Here is a 635-nt window from a genome sequence, read left to right as displayed (position 1 = left end):
ATCGTATGCAATTGGGAAAAGCTGGTTGTTCGCGTCTTGACCTACTACTGTTAGTAATTGCCCTCCAAAGTAACCTTTCAGAAATGTCCCATCCAACACTATGAAGGGTCTGCACCCTGCTTTAAATCCCTGCTTGCAAACAGCCAAACAAACATACAAGTTCCTAAACCTAAGCAACCCTTCCTGCTGTGGAGTAGTCCCCATGTTGGCTCTTGACCCAGGATTAGCCTTTATAATTTCATTCAGATAGTCTCTAAGTCTCAGGTATTGATCCTTTTCTGTTCTTTCAATAACGTCTTTGGCCTTATCCATAGCCCTGTACATCATCCTCTCATTAACTGAGATGTCATACTCCACCTTAAACCACTCATGTGCCTCCCTTTGTAACATGTTGGGATAGATTCTGAGTTTCGGCACCAGCTCCTCAGCAACCTAGGCACAACTCACTGACTTACTCTTGTTGCTTCTTGGACGCATATGCTCATCCATAAATGTCTTAATCTGAAACGAGGTTGGATAGTTGGTCCTCGAACAGTAACACAACCAAGGGCAGTCGGGGTTGTAGCAAATCACCATGCACATCTTCTTCTCATTCCTAAGATAGAATACCTGTCTCCCAATTTGTATGTTGTACT

Source organism: Arachis ipaensis, chromosome B1, assembly GCF_059453495.1.
Source record: "Arachis ipaensis isolate K30076 ecotype BB chromosome B1, ASM5945349v1, whole genome shotgun sequence".
Lineage (NCBI taxonomy): Eukaryota > Viridiplantae > Streptophyta > Magnoliopsida > Fabales > Fabaceae > Arachis > Arachis ipaensis.
Note: the sequence above shows the minus strand (reverse complement) of the source record.